The sequence below is a fragment of the Natrix helvetica genome (assembly GCF_964273705.1).
Source record: "Natrix helvetica genome assembly, chromosome: 1".
NCBI lineage: Eukaryota > Metazoa > Chordata > Lepidosauria > Squamata > Natricidae > Natrix > Natrix helvetica.
The window spans coordinates 106617295-106637058 of record NC_138548.1 but is presented as its reverse complement, the minus strand read 5'-3'; the positions used below and the strand labels follow the sequence as shown (position 1 = coordinate 106637058).

At 39.9% G+C, this 19764-nt stretch overlaps 1 long non-coding RNA gene across 1 annotated transcript; it reads right to left on the bottom strand.

Annotated features, from left to right (window-relative positions):
• Positions 1 to 1432: 1432 nt before the first annotated feature.
• Positions 1433 to 16940, bottom strand: LOC309383530. Its single transcript, XR_014173867.1, has 2 exons — positions 16819 to 16940; positions 1433 to 2612 (listed from the first exon to the last, which is right to left on the bottom strand). It is a non-coding gene; the product is annotated as an uncharacterized lncRNA (long non-coding RNA).
• Positions 16941 to 19764: the final 2824 nt, after the last annotated feature.

Here is a 19764-nt window from a genome sequence, read left to right as displayed (position 1 = left end):
CACGAGAGCCTTATTTAACAACCAGGAGGGTTATCTCTTAATGATGGCACTCAGGACTGTCAGAACAATGTAGTTATGTGATGTTGCAGCTTATGACCATGTTGCTTAACAATAGTAATTCCTTTCCCAATTGCTGTTTTAACCCAAGGACTATCTGTAGTTCAGTACTTTCAAATAGCAGCCCCAAATCTCACCACTCCCTGAGTGTTGGAACAATACAATTCTGATTGGCTTCGCAAGTGTAGGGGATAAGCAACAGGCTTCAGTATAGAAATCTGACCAAATCTGACCGTTTGACCAGATTGTAACTCCCTGATCAAGTGAATGTAGCGTAGAACAATTTAGGAAACCCCTGAACTGAGGTCTTTCTGTTTTGTTGCTCATTACAGAGAGTATTTTTTAATTTGTATCATAATGGAAATGTTCTTCATCTTTTTCCTCATTCCTCATCTATTATATTTTAAATCAGTTTTGATTATGTCTCCAAAGCATGGATTTTCACATATTGAAAAGGTTGGCTAAGTCTGTATATTAGAAATGCAAGTCAAAAGTGCAAAACTCACTGTATTACCATATTTCTTTTCTACACATATTGCAATTACATAAAATACAATGTTCGTTCATCTTTTAAGATGTTTAAAGTTGTTAAAATCAGCTGGTCCTTGTGTGCCCCCCATACTGCCATGTCTTGCCCCTCCCACTGAAATAAAAAAGAGCATATTTACTGTTCTCCATAGCTTACTCCATAAAAATATTATACATACATAATTATTTTAATGGGAAATTTAGAGACTGCAAAGTTTGGCTCCCTCAAAAGAATGTTCACACAGTAATGTAATGTCAACATTTGAAAACACTGTATTTTTAAGATTTCTACATAAAAACCTAAAATGAAATGATGCCATTTATTTCACTGCTGCAATTTGGTAATATTCCAGGGATACATTTACAACTGTTTACTTTGTCCAGTAATGGTGCTTGAAAATCTAGTTAACTTTTCAAAATGAAGTGTAGCAAACAGAGACATACACTGCTTCGCTAAGGATAGGACAACACTTACATGGACTGTCCCATAAATCATACAGAGAAAACTTTATTCTCAATGGTTCTTTCCTTTAAAAAGGTCTTCTCTTCAACCTTGGTTTGTTGGAATAGTCTCTGGTGGATTATTATTACTTAAATTTATTGGCCCACCCAACTCCAGTGAATCCTGGGTAGCATATAAAACTAGACAAAACATAAAAACTGCTAAAAACATTAAATCAAAAAGCAAGCCCAGTTACAATATCTGGTAGATACCAAAATCAACCAAACAAAACAGGGAACACTAAACAAATAATATCAACCTCAGGCTTGTGGTCAAAGTCAGGTTTTCAAAGTTTTCGGGAGCCCCAAGAGAGCTCCTGTCAGTATGAAAGAAGAGGACTACACATTAAGGTCCAGATAGAAGTTTTATTATTCAAGCTTATACATAAGAATCTAGTCAATTAATGGTCAGCACTAAATTGGCGTTCGGTAAGAGTTAATTCAAGGTGGAATTCAAGGTGGGCTGGACTTGGACATAATGACTCCAGACTGCTTCCTCTCTTGACTCCACCCCTTCTTCACCTGCGTCTTTTTTTCCTACAGTGCCTTTCTTGTTTCTGGGGGGTTGTGGTTCCAAGAGTTGGTGTTGTATAGGGAGAACGAGGCAGACAGGAACTGAGGCAAGGCAGGTTGAAACTAACACAACCTCTATTAACAGTATAACAGGGCAAAATGTAAGGCAAACCTCGACCCGGCAAACAACAACATTTGATAGCTGACAGCCCTTTTATACTAGAGCTGTCAGACGCTGAACTAATAGAATGGATGCATTCTCCCACTGAGTTGGCTGCTCGCGTCTCAACCAATCAGGGGGCAGCAATGATAGTCAATGGCTTCGTAGCCTCGAGGACTTAACAGTTGGAGATTGAAATAGGGAAGGCATGCTTCCTAGGTCCCACAAGATGGCAATGTTTCGTTGAAAGGACCTGGAGCTCACCCGTTCTGCTGACCATACTACATGGGCACCCATTCTACCAGTGCAGAATTCATTGCAATTGTAAAATTGAGGACTTTTGGCGACCGTCCGAAAGTCCTCAACGTGTGACCGGTGCCAAGTCCTCGACTTGCGACCTGTCAGCCCGGTAACCAAAGGACAGCTCTCATTGGCCGAGATGCACCTGGCTGAAGCGGGACTTTTACTGTAAGCCCATTGGTTGCTCTGCTTGACAGCTCAAGTATAAATAACTGTCAAGCAGAGCGTGGTGCTGAAGTTGTCATTCTATCGTTGCCTATTGCTATTACTGAATAAAAGGTTATTTTGTGGTTACCTCAGTGTGTGTCTGCCATCTGTTGTCCAGAATTTAATAGCAATAATCCAATTGTAAGGTGTCCAAGGCCCGAATGACTGTCTAAAGGGCCACTTGATGAAAGAGGCACACAAGATGAACTTATGGAAAGGCTCTCCTGGCTACAGCCACCACCTTTTCATCAATTAGTAGCCGCAACTTCAGAAGGTCCTCCGACTTGCACATCAGCCTTGAATGGTGGAGTGCAGCCCAAGAATGGCAACTGAGTGGAACGGACCACTGAGGAAGGAGGTAAAGAAAGAAAATAATTGTGCAGGGCCACAAACATACACCTTCTAAAGACTTAGATAACATACACGATATACTACAGCATCTTCCAAACCATACCACCACCACCTCCCACCCCATCATAAGCACACTGTGATCACTCTCCCTGGCTACCAACAGAAAGATGGTGGAGAGGCCTCCATTGTTTACTTCTTTCCAGTGAACCACAGGAGCACAGGGCCTCCCACTCCTAAGTCCTTCAATAGTCCAGAAAGATCGTGCAGTTGTCAGTATCGAAAGCCACTGAAAGATAAGGAGCACTAGAATGGAGGAAGCTTCCCCATCCTGGTTCTGGCAAAGGTAATCAACAATGTGACCAGCACTGTCTTGTACCATTCCTTGGCCTGCATCCAGAGTGAAATAGGTCCAGATAATCTGTTTTTTCCAAGACCCTTCATGGATGTTGTCCAACCCCCTTTTCTATAACTTTCCTCAAAAAGGAAAACTTGGGAGCTGGCAATTTGATGCCTCTTCTGTGCTGGTAGCAAGACTACATATTCTATTGCCCCAAAGATATAGCAAAGGATGGAGTCCACCATTCTGTCTGGTTAAACTGTCTCTTTCTTTAATAAACCTTAATTCAGACATGGATAAAATATATTCCTCAAGTGTATATTATGCAACCCATTAAGATTTATTCTTCATGTTTTAAATGGCATGAAAACTGAAGCATGTTATTCAAACATGTTTTGTTCAATATTTCACTGTATTTTCTTTGTTTAAAAGAGGTGACGATAGTTGTTCCATGTGTTAAAAATAGCTTGGGGCTATGCAGCCTCCAGACATTTAAGAAACACTGACAGAGCGCTCGGCCAATGAGATCATCATCCATGACAGATTGACAGCACCCCACGTGAAGTGCTAATGTTGCTGTTACAGCATAGCTTGAAGATGGCGCCATTAAACATGGCTGGGCTGCTTCAAACATTGTCTTGCAGCTTTCTGGCATTTGGTTGCTGCCTCATTCTGCTATACTGTATGATAATAGTTGGCCAATGAGAGCTCTCTTATCTGATGGTAAGGGGAAATGCACTTTGTAGGAGCTCAGGAGCACTTTAACAGAACCCTGGAATTGAACCTTAGCACTGAGAACCAATCTTCTGCAGCTTTATAGCACTAAATTAAAAATGGGAATGTTCTGCTTCACAATGAAACCTCCAAGAGCTACCTGTAAAGATACTTTCTTCCTGCCACATAAACCAAGCAACTCCTACATTTTCATTGCCCTGCAAAGATCAATAATATATATTAATGTAAAAATATCAACAGCTTCCCTTAAACCATGTTGCAAAAACCCAGACCTCTTGTCAAATCAGAATGATGCATATTTATTCATTTTGATGGGAGAGCAGAACAGAAAGTCAAGCTCTTCATGAAACAGCCTTTGAAAAATGTTAGATCCAGATCTTTGAAAAGATGCATTATGTTAATCTGTCATAGGAATCTATTTGTAAGAAAGGAACGGACTCGAGAGCACCAGCAAAAGGCACTTGAAAGATGAGGCTATAAAACTGAAAATTGGCATGGCTACACTGTTTTGCTTACTATGCCCAAGTCGTTAAATTGAGTAAGGCAGAAAAACAATTATTTGCATCTTAATTATTTGAAACATCTTTATATTCCAAGGCACGGTCTGGATGAGCCGCACATGTTTCTACATCTTTTGTAGCTAACCAAACTCATTGACAGTCTTTTGGGGAAGAGTGACATCCTTCTGTCCTCTGACGCTGCCCTTCTGTCCCTGCCATTTTCCTCTATGTGTCACTCTGCATGGGATCATGCTCAGCATTGGGATATGGTTGTTTGTCTTGGAAGCTGAACTTTTGCCAGGAACGGACAACTTTTGGGATCATGAAAAGACACAGAAAGTTTTTGGGATGGGGAAAAACAGTAATGCAAAATGGAAGTGTGGGATTATAAATATGGGGTGGGGTGGAAAGAGATGATTTGTTTTATTGGTTTTACTTGTTTAGTTTCACAAGGAGGGATTTGTGTTTTAAACTGTACATAGCCTAGTTGAGGAATGTTTTATAGCTGTCACATATGATTAGCCTTCCCTTAGGGTGGAATCACCACCCCGCTAAGCAGTTTAGGGGGTTCCAAAGATTATGAGAAACAAAATGTGGGCGATAACATGCATCCTTGAAGATGCAGGTCACCTTACTTTATGCAAACAGCATTGCTGCTTCAATGGAAATTGGGAATTATTTCCTTTTACCAGCAAGATTTAAAAGGCAATATACTAAAATACAAATTAAAGCAGTATTGAGAATTGAAGAGGGGTTTGGGGCTTTAAGGGTGTTGCTCAAGCCACATTATCCATCTCACATGACCTGAGTGTTTCTACTTAATCTAACTCACTGTGATGTTTTGGGAAAGAAATGAAATAATCCATTGTACACCCTCCTGTATTTGGTAATGAAAGATTCTTTCAACAGCTTTTTGCACATAATTCAGAAATTGAATATTGATAATGGGAGCCCCTCCCCAAATTTGTTATAAAATGGGAGGCTATAGAAATGTTACAAATAAACAAATACACCTTGAGTAATTTTGCATTACATATTTAGAATCTTAACACATGCAAAGCCACTCAAACAAATAAGACTGATTTCCCAGTAGATGTGCATTTGCTGACAGTATTGCTCTAACCTTCAATCAACTGTTAAAGTTGCAGAATGTAACCAGTGATGTAGTTTTTAAAATAATATATTTCAAAATAATTTGTTACATAACAAGGATGTCAGCTATACAATATATAATATAAATAACATTTTAGAAAAAAATATCCATTACCATACTGCCTGCCTGCCTGCCTGCCTGCCTGCCTGCCTGCCTGCCTGCATCTATCTATCTATCTATCTATCTATCTATCTATCTATCTATCTATCTATCTATCTATCTATCTATCATCTATCTATCTATCATCTATCTATCTATCATCAATACAGAGGCCCCTTGCTCAAAGGGTAGACCATTTTTAAATGAAAATTTCAAACTTAGAAAAAATTGGCCAACTAATATTTGATAAATGTATTTCCTGCAGTGTAGTGAAATAAGAATTTCAGACACGGTGGCAGAAGTTTGACCCTATGGCTGGAAGATCATGCAGGGGTGAATTTCTTCAGATATTTAAGGAAACTTCCAATTTATATGTTCAACAAGACAAGGTGGCTAGTGGATATTTTATTTGCAGTTCCCCAAACTGAAACATTTAAAAAATATTTATCTTCTGGTAGGTTCAAACACAAATCAAATTCCACAAAATTTTATTGTGATTGGATGGGCAGACCAACTCAACTCAATTTCATCTAAAATGAAAACTAAACAAACCATACAACTGCATTTGATTTCAATTTTATTATTTTTAGGAATATATTTTACAAAAACATTAGAAAATAGGTATAAGAAAAACACCCCTTTTAGAGATGAAGGACATTACACTCCCAATTTGTGATTGTGCCATGAATATTTAGGTTTTTTTTTTTCATTTATTGGATTTTTATTTTTAAATATACATGAATATCAATACATGAACAGTGTGGCCTCTGGGTATAATCCATTTTGATAAAAACAGCAGCAGCAGCAGCAGCAGCAGCAGCAACAAGCAAGGATAGTACCAATAATAATAGGTGCCTTGGGTGCAGTCTGAAAACAACTGGAGCACCACTTAAACACCATAGGCATTGATAAATTTGCCATCAGTCAATTGCAGAAAGCAGAAGGATGAACTGCTTCCATCCTGGGTCAATATCTGTAACACCATCAAACATCCAGATTTGCCTACCCCAGGACTCGATAGGTAGACAAAAATGCCAAACCTAGACTGGACATCTGGCTGACTGTGCAATTATTATTATTGTTATTGTTGTTGTTGTTGTTATTATTATTATTATTATTATTATTATTATTATTATTATTATTATTATTATTATTAGTTGTTGTTGTTGTTGTTGTTACATTAATCAAACTTATATAATCCTAGTATTGATATACATGATAGTTTTAAAGTAGTTCTTCAATATTTCAATATTCCATTTTAATGCCAATGATATTCTTAAGTGTACATAGTAATACCATATTTCAACCTCTTATTTTTCCATCTAATTATTATTTATATTCTATTATTTAAAATTATATCTGCTACTATTCCCCCTATTTCTTGTTTCTATCTTCTATATTTTAACTTGTAGTCAGGCCACCATTACTAATCCTAGTGTTAATACACTTGTTTATATTAAGACATAATCCTTCATTATTTGGTTGTTCAAAGTCACAATATGCCATTAAAGTACCAGTCAGCCTATTATTTAAACATACCTAATAATATCATCTTTCAACCTCCAATCTTTCCATCTAACTATTGCTTTATATAAAGGTGTGCATTCTTATTTCTATCTCTATTCTAATTTTTAATCAGGCCATTATATTAGAAAAAAAGGAATAATAATTCCTTTCTATCCATCATCTCTTTCCCGTTTTAATACTTCAATTCTTATTTGTTTTTTGGCTTGCCTTCCATACTCCTATCTTGAATTTTTGTGTCTATCAGCATCTGTGTCTTCACCATTCAGTCTGAATATTTCTCCCAACTCTATCATCCTAAGCTACCAGATCTCCAGATCGCCCACTCAAACCCCTATCTCTCTTTCAAAAGTATCTTCCAGGTTATCCAATTCCATTTTTAAATCTCTTAAAGTACTTTCCCCTTGGTTTATTCATTAGTCATTATTATCTTTATCATCTTTTCCTTTTCATCTTCTTGCTTTGTTTTCTGGTTTGTCTGTTCTATCTTTTCTTCTATTCTTTCTGCTGTCTCCTCTCTTTCTTGGGCTCTTTGATCTTCATTCATTATCAGTTGTAGCATATTTTCTATTTTCCCATTTATGTCTTGTTCTTTATCTCTCTATGATTCTTTGTCATAGTACCCCTAATGCTTTGAAACATCAATGCCATTTCTCTTGAAATCTCACTCATTTCCCCCTGATGGAGCATCTAAGTCCTGCTCTTACTCAAGACCACAAATAATATATTCAAGTCCAATGTTGCTCCTCAGAAAGTTAAATAATCATAGTTATTTACATCTCAGAATTATTAATCAGTTCCATTTAAATAGTCCAGGCAGCTTCCACAAAGAGTCACTTTATTTAAGAGTCTTCCTTATTCTCACAATAGAATCTCCAGTAATCATAAAGTAGATAGTTATACAACAGTAAGTATCAACACAGTCCTCCAGATGAATGTTGTTTATTTCTTTTATCAAGAATTTTCCTAGTCTTATAGGGGTATGGTATATTTTCCATTCACCAGTAGGTGGCACTCTCAGCTTAGGTTTCAGCATTGTTTCAAGTCTGATAATTTGATTAATCCAAGTTTAGTTCAATTTATGGAAGCGAAGTCGGCTATTCAAGTAGATTCAAGTAGATAGTTCCAACATTTTATAATGCCTTTCCAAAACAATGCCTACTCAGTTTAAAAATCTAATTTTCTATGTTTTAAAAGGTCTTTAGCTTTTCTCCCCTTAGTTCTTTTCTTTCAGGTCTCTCTATGGTTGTTTGCCACTTTAAGAAATAGTACCAAGAATCTCTTTTCCTGGATTTTTCCTTTTTTTTCTTTTAAGGTTAAGTTTAAGTAAAAAAGGAATCTTCTCACCCAGCTCCAGTCACTGTTCATCTACACTGCTCCTGCACATTCTTTATTGCCTCAGCTGTCCCAGCTTTGTGGCAGCCATAATGGCTGCCTCTTCTCATTGTGGATAAGAGGGAAGAAGCCCTGGGTCAAGCAGGAGAGTTGCTCTCTCCGTGACCTGCAGAGCACTCCTCTTTTCTTCGCCACCCCTACAGGGTGGCTTTAGCTCCTTTCGGAGCCCTCCAACAGGGAGAACCTGGCATGGGATCATGGAGACCCGCTCCTCACATCCGGTCTCGCCATGACTCCAGCTGAATATCTGATTATTTAGGGATTTTTGTTCATCTGCATTCAAGGTGTACAATCTTTCTCAGATTGATCTGAGAGCTGAAAAGATAATGACAGTCAAGAATGATTCCAAGATGTAACTTTCCCTTTGGACTTTATTTCTATGCAAGCAGATACCATGATTGATTGTTGAGCACTGGACAATTTATTTCTTTTACCCCAACTCTCAGTCTTTGCAGATAATATGGAACTACTGTGGATCACATTTCTCCAATCTTCAATCAATGTGTGTACATGGATAATAAAAGATCAGGTATCTGACACTCTTTTCATAGTTTTGGATACCAGCTGCATGCATGTATTCACACATGCATATTTGAAATATGTGTCCACATATTTGACCAGACCAGACTTTAGGCCACAGGGATAAAGGCAGTGGATCAGTAGTGGTACAAAAACTATGATGCAGATTTTAGGGTCTAACCTACCACATCTCAGTTTTAGCCCTTACCTCACGCTGCCGTTTGCCAAGCCTTATCTGCCACAAACCAATGTCTTTCCATACAGCAGTAAAAACTGAGCTATTTTATAGGGACTTGGAGACTTAGATTTCCTGTTACTGGTACCTAGAGGAGATGTAGCTGGATAGTTTTTTTAACTGAACTATTCTGTTTATAGTTCATTTTATTTTGGTTTATTATGATTTGATTACGTATGGGTCTGTTTTATTATGAGTTGCAAATATTTGTTTGCTTATATATCAAATAAATAATAACTCCTAACCCTATATTAAACTGTCTAGGCAGATTGAGAGTATCACATAGTCTGTAGATATCTTCTGTGTGACATAAGGAGCTTCATGTGCTATCTCATTTAATCCCAGTGCTTCACTCTTCAAAAGTCAGAGGAGAACCATAGGCTAGGAAAATCACCCCATACATCCTTTTATCCCATCACAATTGTGCTTCTTGTAATTTGTAAAATAGCTGCTGTGTAAACCGGATATGTGTAACGTGCGTGGAAACAATGCAAATTTACATATGGAGGTGTGAGTATAACTGGGGTGAAGACGATATGCAATGTGAGCTGGGTTCACCTCTTGCACTATTGACTGAATTTGTTGAACATTAAGCCATGAATCAAACAAGCCACGTTATGTTTTAATGAACGTGAATGTTCTGCGTAAGTGGTGCAAGAAAGAATGCTACCCCTGGCTCCATTTAGTATAAAGCTCGGGCCATATCAATTGCATTGGCTGTTGACCCAGTTCTACTGACTCTTCCTGAAAGTTCAAGATCTCTCGGTTTGATGAAAAGGTGGGGTAGTTTCCTTTATAGGAACAAATGGGAGGGTGTAAGTGAAAAATAAAAATTAGATATACCTATCTAGTAATAGGTAAGAGAGGCCAGTGAAAATCTCTTTTGAATTATGGCTAATTCTCGACTGCCAGGAGTTTGATTCTGACCAGCTCAAGGTTGACTCAGCCTTCCATCCCTCCAAGATCGGTAAAATGAGGACCCAGATTGTTGGGGGCAACATGCTGACATTTGTAAACTGCTCAGAGATACTGCAAAACATTGTCAAGCGGTATACAAGTCTAATCTATATAATCCTCTAGACTTCTTTATGCATTACATTAAAAAAAAAAACCTTAAAGATGCTATAAATGTAGATATGGAAGTTGAGTCCCCAAAATCCTAAAGAGTAATGATTCCGCGTTGTCCGTAGGGCTAAAAACCCACTGCACATTCTCCGTGCAGCTGTTTTGTGTTAATTCCTGCCTATGTTGGAATCCGATAATGCAACGTGGCCCTCGGTGAAGCTCAATCAATGCCAATTTTAAGGCACTTTATCCTATGAAAAGTGCTCTCCGGATGTGACAATAATAATGCTTGGTAAACAATCAATGGGAATGACAATTTTCCACACACCGTCCCAGCACGCTGAATAAAAGAACACCTCCCGTAATTGCTTTGCAGTGCAATGGATGGCAGCATTATCATTCAGATTATCATGTGCAGCAAAGGTGTGGAGCTGAATGTGAGTTTTGTTTGTGCAGGCCTCCCGCACCTGGGATCTGGGCAGAAGGAGAAACATGCTCTCAGATTTCTTTCAACATGCTGCTCTCCGGCTGCCTTTGCCTTGCTAAGGATCCCTTGTCATTATGAGTGCATTGTGCACAGTCCCGGTATGCAAATGGGGAGCATTCAGAGAAGTGAAATTATTATTATCTTTGTAAATTACATCTTAAGAGTTGGCTGGGTGGGTGGCGTGCATATGTGTTGGGAGGACTGCATGGCGGGAGTTTAGGCTCTGCCATGTAGCACAAAGTGTTTCTTTCATTAGTGACAATAACTGAGCCAATGGAGATGCTTTTTGAAACACACACCAGGCAGGCAGTTCTCCAGTTCTTCCTCCTTGACATCCACAAACCAACCTTGAGCATATCTTGCAAACCAGCATATCAAACTGTTTTATAAACATCTGCTTTTGCTTCTTGATTGTCAGGGAAAATGAGCGAAAGGCCTATTTTGTAGCTTCCCAGAATCTTCCATGAATAAAAGTGCCAGCTTGTCACAGGATTGCTGTTTGGGCCTGACATGGCAGCCCAATCCTGCCACTTTCTTTTTCTGCGCTGTCTGTGACTGGCAGGGCTTTTGGGCAGCTGGCCACCAAGTGTTGCTGGGAATTCAGTTTGAGACTTTCTTGCTGACAAAGCATGGCCTCTGCCTCTGCTTTTGGTTCTTCCCTTGTCTTTTCTAGCACAGGCATTTTTCCCCCTTGATTATGATGGACGTACCTCAGTTGAGGCTGTGGAAATGTGTTTTGCATTAAATCTTACATTTTTTCTGGCAATCTTTACATCTACATCTATTTGGCTTTTTATATGGAACAATTGAATAATTTTACAGATATTTTGATAGTTTTATCATACACGGATGCCATCTATTTGACAAAAATAGTAACATATTCATTAAAACACAAAGTCCTTAAAAAAAACAAATTATGTACTTGAATCTTGCCGAAAACTGGGCACTATTTTCTATAGTAAGGTCTCTACTGAAAACTATATGCTGTGAAAAGCAATCATGAATGATTACAAGAAATATTTCCTGTTTATTTATGTTACAAAATGCTGCCTATAATATGGAACATCTTATTCTTTCCTTTAAAAAAAAATCAAAACTTTATTGCCTCAATAGTCTGTCTTTAAAAAAATTGCTACATTTATATAATTAGATAGAAAAGTAATGTATTCATGAAAATGTTCTCCCATCCTAGAACCATATAATAATAGTTTGAATTTTGTATTTATATTGGTTCACATAGCATTAATTAACTATTTAGAATCACACAATTCAATATTTTCCGTGTATTTATTTCAATAGTAACCTTTTTGCAATATGAATATATTGAATTTCTTGTTGTTAACATTTTAATATGATGTTATATCATTTTGTTAGTTCTTTGCCTCACAGATATTGAAAATGCACTATTCTGTTTTATTTCATGTTCCTCTTGTACTTATTTATGCTAGTTGTTCTATGGAACTACTCTACGCATAGTGTTGCTGCTTGCAAAACCATGTAATTAAAATGTAACATCCAGACAATAATGCCAACAATTCCTAAAATTTATCCAAAACATTAAGAAATAGAAAGATCAGAACTTTTAGAAAACATTGCTTGCAATATAGGTGATGTATACACTTTTATTTTAAATTTTAACTATCTATCATCTACCTAACTCAATTTTAAAATAAAACATATATTTTATATCTTTGTAAATTTTATTTTATATGTTGATGCTATAGCATAGTGACAAACTATTTCAGGATGGAAAGAAGGAAAAAGAGGAGGTAAGTATAAAAACTACCATATTGAGGTAAGATATACCACATTGTATATTTAATATATTAAAGAAATGCCTACAAAGCTATAATTTCTGCTTTAATTTGCTGATCTATAGTGTTTGATCTATTGTGTCCCCTGCCATACACACTTGCAAGTGGGGATGTTAGCTGACAGTTTTGATAGCCTTTAGAATAAATCAAATAACACCCTATGCATTTTGTACATAAGTTTCCATATCACAAATACAATTCTCGACAATGAATATGCTTACAGAACGTCAAGTGACATGTTGCAAAGGTTGCATACTTACTGTACAAATAAAAATAACTCTGTATGTCAAAAGCTATTTTGTATAAATATTTTTTTTAAAAAAGCAAACCCACAGCTGCCTGATTCAAGTTATTTGTCACTAGATCCTGAGAAGATTCTATCTGAAGATTTTATTTCAGCATACACTGCTGTTGCAATAAAGTAACACCTTTCATTTGGAAAGTGCTAATGAGCACTTTTAATGTCTATCTCTTACACTTTCACTTATTAATTGTCTTTCTTCCAGAAAAATTCTGTTTGTTGTTTGTATTTATACAGTTAGGAACCACAATGAAGAAGTTTGAAAGAAATGACAGTTTAAAAACACTATTATCTTTAAGTCCAACACTTTCCCCCATTAGTCAATAAGGCATGTTTTAATAGGAAGAAACTGTATAGCCATCTTGCTTTGGACACTAATGATTTGCTTTACATTGTAAGGCAGATGTTTGATGAATCTTTTCTAGCATCTATCTTTGCTCTTTACTCAGAAATGGGTTCATTGATTTCACTGGGACTAATTTCTAGGTAGGTGGGGGGAATCATGACAATTAACTCATTTTAACAGTTCTGTAGCAATAACAATGCACATCATTATTTCAATGTCATTTAAAAGGTCTGCTTTTTTGAAAAAAAATAATCACTAAAACCCTGCTTATAAATATCTACTGGAAATATCTTCTTGAAAGTAAGTATGAATTCAAACTGTATCAGTCAAAATGGGAAACTGAATAAATATGGGTTCTAGGACTATAATAGCCGGTCCATTTACATTAGCTCAAATAAAAGTTTGTTTTACTTATTTAAATAGATGTAAATTTCAGCTTGGTCTTGGAATCTAGCTGAGATATGCCACGACAAGAAGGGGGAAATGGGAGTTTTCAGAATCAGGCTCATCTTGCAACAATTTTGCTACAATGCATTACTTTAAAATGATTATTATGGTAATTGTATGCAGATGGCATCAAAACGTAAGTAAAATAATGCACATATAACAATCACATAAAAGGGATATTGAAACCATGTTCATCTAGTACTGGTATCTATAAGAAAGTGGTTAAATAACAATGCATCAAACACTATTGAGACATTAACACATTTTTATTTATTCCAATGAGGTTTGAGCAGATAAACTTTCCAAGGCATTCTTGTTCTAATATTTTCACATGATTGTGTAGACAAGGTTTAGTTCTCTCTCTCTCTCTATATATATATATATATATATTTCTAAGTGTGTTTTTCAACCTACTGGATCTGTTTTCTTACAGATGATGCAGTATAGCTTAGTCTGACGAGTGGAACTGTTACCGTTAAAGCACAGATACTGTATAGTATCAATTGATTTCGGAGTCTCTTAACAGTGCTCAGATAAAGTAATAGCTTGATTTATTTGAATATAGGGTGAGCTGAGTGAAATGGTAAGCAAAGGAAAGCCCTTTGCTAGCAATCCAGATTTACATAAATCAATTAAACTCTGCCATTGATTTTCCAAGAGACGTGGGCATTAACCTATGTTTTACTCTTCCTAGAAGTGATAAATATCTATTTATTTTAAAATTTTATATCTCACCTTTCCGTCCATCCCAACACTCGGGACAGCTTATCACAACAAAGATCCAGAGAATAAAACATGATAAAATTAATGCAATTATAAACCAAATTAAAGTAAAACAATAAAAATAATTAAAAATTACAATCGGGGAGGGGGCGGGAAGGATGCTTTTTTACTCTCTTCCTACTTATTGGAAGAATGAGAGCCAAAATCTTCCTCGGGAACAGTTTCTGTATTTCACAGAAGACACAAGAGAAAGTTCTTTTCCTATGTAACTGGTAGTTAGGCTTTAGGGAGATGAGTCTCAGAAGAGACTCTCTTCTTGACATAATCATCCAGTATTTTGTGAGATACAGAAAGGAGAGGCACTTTCATTTGTAGCTGTTTAGAACAGTAGCAATCAATCTCAGCCTCTTTAGTTGTGGCTACTAAGTAATGACTAGTCAGTGTTGATGTTTCCGTATAGGCATCATAAGAATTCTGGACTTTGTATCAGTCAGTAAGTGGGGGCTGCAATTTGCCCCATTGCCATTTCCAGGCACGTTTGAAGGTGAAAGCATGTAAAGCATGTTGCAGTAGTCAAGACAGCTTTTAATCAAGGTGTGGATGTCTGTATTCAAGTCCAACCAGCTGAGGAAGAGTTGCAGTCAATGTTCTTGCTGCAATTGGGCAAAAATAGTTCTCCGCAAGACTCTTCTTGCATTCAGAAAAGGCTCCATCTCTGTACCCCAAGTCCAGGTTTCTGTTTAGCAACAGTTTCATCTAAATTTGGTTTGTCCCCCTTCATCCAACCCATGGTGGACATTAGGTAACATTCCAGAGTACTGACTTCTTTCTTGGAATTAGAACATGGGGAAGGGTAGAGGACTAGAATTAGGACTACATGTTTGCTTTTAGGCAGGACTAAAAGCTCAGCAATACCACAATGTGGCAGTATTGTATATGGATACTTCTATGACCTCTGGGTTATGTCTTTAGCTAGTGGAAAAACCAGTTGCTTTGGCTCGTGCTATAAAACCAAAATATAATTGTAATTCAGGCCTTAGTTACATTCTTACGGTAACTCTGGAACATGGTTCTGTTTTCCCTATTATTCAATTCCCAACACTCCCCCCCCATTTGCTTTGTGTAACTTTGAGTCAGTCTTGATTCCCAACTACACGGAACAGAGCATAAAGTTGCTTTGGCAATATTTTTGGAAGTGGTTTGCTATTGTCTTATTCCTAAGGTTGGGAAATTCCTAGACTTGCCAAAACCTGGCTTCATGATTAAGGCAGGAATGGAACTCACTCACAATCTGCCAGCCAGCTTCTAGCCAAGTGTCTCTAACCTGTAGAAGAAATACTGGCTCCTATAATTGAATTATGGGAAAGAAAAATAATACAGCCATATGTTATGACTGCTTATTCAGAAAGTACCCTATCCTTTTCAACCTATTCGACTCCCCAGGTAAACACACATACAATTGTGGCTTTCCCTGTAGATAGGAGATATTAACATCTAACAAGAAATGTTTCGGTGTTTACTGTTCAGCAAGGCTATCTAGGAATAGAGATGCCTCATGAATCTTCATGTGTAGCAGTATTAAGAATGGAGGACTGTCCTAAAGAACATCTTCAAAATATTAAGATCAGTTTCAGAAATATATATATTTATGTTTATTTATTTGTATCTCACTTTTATTATTTTTACAAACAACTCAAGGCAATAACAAATCCAACACACCTATTTTCCCCACAACAAAGCTGTGAGGTGTGTTGGGCTGAGAGTGAATGGCCCAAAGTCACCCAGATCTCCAAATAAAAAATCAGACATGTAACTGACTTAATTTTTCATTACTGGAAGGCTACCTTCATTATTCAATTATTAGCTTTCCAACTCTTGTGCCTGTCAAAGTAAACTTATTTTCCCTTTCAGAATTACTAGCTATTAACCAAGCATAGAAAAGAAATTAACATTTCTCCAGATAAAAATGTTGTACCGAGAGGCAGTCAATTTGCCTTCCCTTAAATTAGAGAACTCCCATTGTGGTTTAGTACAAGCAATACTTCCTACTTTTAAGGTCTAGAGAGCATTTGCATCGCTTTCAAGCTTATATAACAGCATTGTACAGTTGGAAATAATATTGCCGGTCAAAACCGTAGCTCCTAGATTTCTGCTAGGTTTTATTAATACTATACACATTTCGCTGGAAATGAGCCCCACTTTGTAGCTTCCTGGAACTTAGTCTGAATTATTTATTTTTATTTTATTTTATTTGGTTTGTCAGGCATGCATAAGATCCTGCCTTACAATATTACAAAGATGATGGATGTGAGGCTGACAGCAGTTGATTGTATAAATATTAGAGAGTAAATCCCACTAAACTCAATGGTATTTTATTCCTGAATAAAATAGTTGGAGGGTTAGAATGCTTAGGGCAATCCAATGCCCCGTTCCTTGAGTTGAAGACAGGGGAATTGGGACTAACTTCTAGCAAATCTAGGATACCAGCTGAACTGATCTGAGGATGTCCGTCCTGGCTCACCTGAAGGTGGGTGGCAGAGACGCAGCAGTTTTGATCGCCCCCCTCCCGGCATCCGCAATCCAAGGATAGGCGGCAGAAACCCACTAGATTTTGAAGGTTTCCTCAACCCAGCAGGTTTGCAGCCTTCCACGATTTCTCTTCCCCGTTCATCGGAGTGATCTGGTCGAGCGCTTCTGCGATCTCCTTCCAATCCTTTGTTAGCCTTCCTGTCATTATTTTAAAGCTCAGATTATTGTTGCTGCTGCTGCTGTTTACGGTTGTGGTGGTCCCGCGAAGTATATTCCTCGCTCAGCTTCCTCCCGTCTCCCACCACCCACGGGCTGCTATTCGCGGACTGGCCTCCAGGTGGCGTTTTAGCCACATCCAAGCCGTTCGCTGCCGGGCGAGCGGCAGGAGCTGGACAAGCCGGCGTCTTTCCCCGGCGTAGTTGCCGTTTGACTAACGGTGCCGCTCATGTTTTGGTTTCCAGATCCGTCGCGTCCGCCCGCCGGGTTAGCAAAGGAAAAAAGGCTTCCCGAGGATCCTCTTAACTTTCCTTGCCCGAGTGCCGCCGCACTCACAACGCCCAAGCCCTGCTTGAAACCCAGCTGTCCCTTCGCTCGTTACTCCGCCTCCCCGCTCCTTACCTGGCTCCTCTTTTCCATGCGGACTTTGCGCCGCTCTTCCCCAACGGAGCGCCCTCCATAAGGGGCCGGACTTCAACGCCCGCCGTCGCGCCTGGGTTGTTGTTGATGTTTGAGGACGTTGGGGGCTGTAGTCCAACACCTCTGAGCAGGACCCAGGTTTAGGCTGGCGCGCTGATGCGGAGGATGCTCTGTGTTAGGCAGGGGGTAAGGGGCGCTTAGACCGGCTCCATGTCAAAGATCCCCAAGGCGGAGAGCTCAGCTGACCTCCCCAAAGGGAAGGGCAATTCCAATTGGGGAGGAAGGAAGGGACAAGGGGCACTACGGTTGACGCTGCTGCCTCGCTCTCTTGGGCCGCCGTGGGGCATCTGAGCCGGTCGCTTCTCTCGCGCCCCTTCGCTCCCTCCCTCTCCTCCTCCTCTTCCTCCCCCCCCCGGCTCAACCAGAAGTCAATTGACAAGCGCCCCCCCCCCTCGCCGCTCCAGTTCGCGGCCGCAGTCTTCCCCGCCTCCACCGCGCCCCCGTCCTCTCAGAGAGCGCGGACCAAATAGCCGAGGGCCGGGGGAGCCTTTCTGCCCGTCAGGCTTGCTTGTGAGATCCAGGAAGCGGTAAGGATGCCCAGGCGATCCCGCGAAGTGAAAAAGAAGAAAAGCCCGAGTGGGGAGGACAGAGGGCGCGGAGGGAGCGTGAGTGGTCGGTCTGCGGGGAGGGGGGCGGGACTGTGAGCCCGGGAGGGTATTTTAAAACACTTTCCAGAAAGCCACCACTTCTCCTCCTTTGGGCTACTAAATACGGCCGGCCCTGCCTGGATTTGAAACGCTTTTGAAGTCACACAGAGCCTTCTGGGGACTTTCTACCTCTTCCATTCAGAGCAAGTGTCGTTCTGCCGTTTTCGGGGTAGGTGTGGAGGGTGTGTGTGTGTTGGGGGTGGGGTGGGAAGAAAGATGAGGTGGCAGGTGACAAATCGCTTTTTTGGTTTTTTTAAAAAAGGAAACTTTGTTTTGAATTTGTCGCTGGACGTGTGCAGAGGGCAGGCGCTCAAGATTATTACTAGGGACTACCTGCTTGGAATGTCTCCATTATCCTATGTTGCTTTAGGTGCAATACATTATGTTTTTTTGCCTTAGAGACTATCTACTATTTGATTGAATTATTCATTTTTCTCTCTCCCCCGCCCCCCTCGCCCCGCTTCTTTTGGTGTAGACTGCATCTGGGGACTCTGATGTGACGTGTTGACTTCTCCTTTTTTTTGGCAGGAACAAAGGGAATGTGAAAATGAAAGAGAGAAGGGAGCCAGGCTGGCAGATGTGATGAGCTGCGGTGAAGGTGTATCCAGTTCGGCACTCCCCCCTGTCCCCCCCTCTTTCTCTCTCCCTCTCTCCCTCCTCGCAGCTTCGGTGAATCACAGCCTTCTTGCAGGCAGCCTGCCCTCTCGCACTGTAAGTACCCCCAGTCTTCTCTCAGTAGTAGTAGTAGTAGCAGCAGCAACAGCAGCAGGATACAACCCCCTCCCCGCGCGCCCCACTGCCGTCGATTTTCCCTCAGCTTGCCTTTGAACTTCACGTGTGGAGCAGAGAGGGATCTTCCCGAGCAACTTTCCCAGAGAGGGGAAAGCTCTCGAGCGCAACTTTTCTGTGGAATTGCCTCTGGCGGAGGGGGTGGGATGGGTGTGTAGATGGGAGGGGGAGAAAACCAGATGATCTGCCCGCTTTTGTTTGTTGGGGGGAGCCGGGGGGGGGAGAGGTAAAGGCGGGGATATGATTGGGACTTGGAGTCGCTTTGGTAGTTAATTGCTGCGGTGCCACTTTCGCTGCGGGGACAAAACTCGCCTGGAGAGATAGGGAGTTCAGCGAGGTCTCTGTGTGCATAGGGATGGAGGGGGAGGATGATTTGGGGTGATTTACTTCCCCCTCCCCACCCAATCTCTTCGGGGAGGAAACAGTGGCGGGTGGATGGATTCTGATCGACTGTCGGGATCCTCGTGCGGAGGATGAATCTAGTAGCTTTGCCTGACAAAAACTTTTTGCTACTTTTGTAGCGGTTTTAGTTCCCACTTTCACGCCTAGGAAATACATTTGGGTCTTGCGGTTTATTCTGAAAGTTTTGTTTGAGTTGTTAAACCACGTCTCAAGCGTTCTCCTTCCTCCTTCTCACATGTAAGTCCCTCCCCTATTCCCGAAGCACCAGTCAATATCCCAGGTAGGGAACAAGTTTCCCCCATCGTCTCTTTAAACGTTTATTCCAACGTAAGCCCCACTGGTTTCCTTACAGGGACGTCTTCCCGCTAGTCCTCCTACTGAACGTCCCCAGGAGCGGGCTCTGG